The sequence below is a fragment of the Meleagris gallopavo genome, chromosome 7, assembly GCF_000146605.3.
Source record: "Meleagris gallopavo isolate NT-WF06-2002-E0010 breed Aviagen turkey brand Nicholas breeding stock chromosome 7, Turkey_5.1, whole genome shotgun sequence".
NCBI classification, from domain to species: Eukaryota; Metazoa; Chordata; class Aves; order Galliformes; family Phasianidae; genus Meleagris; species Meleagris gallopavo.
In genome coordinates, this window is record NC_015017.2 from 22,086,513 (window position 1) to 22,086,778 (window position 266).

Consider the following 266-nt stretch of genomic DNA (forward strand, 5'->3'; position numbering starts at 1 on the left):
ACAAACATAATTTTCATAATACACTTCCGATGCTGATAGTTTATCGATTCTGCTGTATTTACAAATGTTCTTTTAATTATGAACATAAATGAACTTTATAGGGAAACTGAGTCAAACTCATCAGCAGCACTGATTCTGACAAGCGCAGATATTTGAGTTCTGCAGAAGTTAGAATAAAAGGAGTAAGGTAATAAAAGGTTTTTTGGGGTTTTTTATTTTAGTACTTAACACTTTAGTATTACTAAGTATGAATATATTTTGTTTTC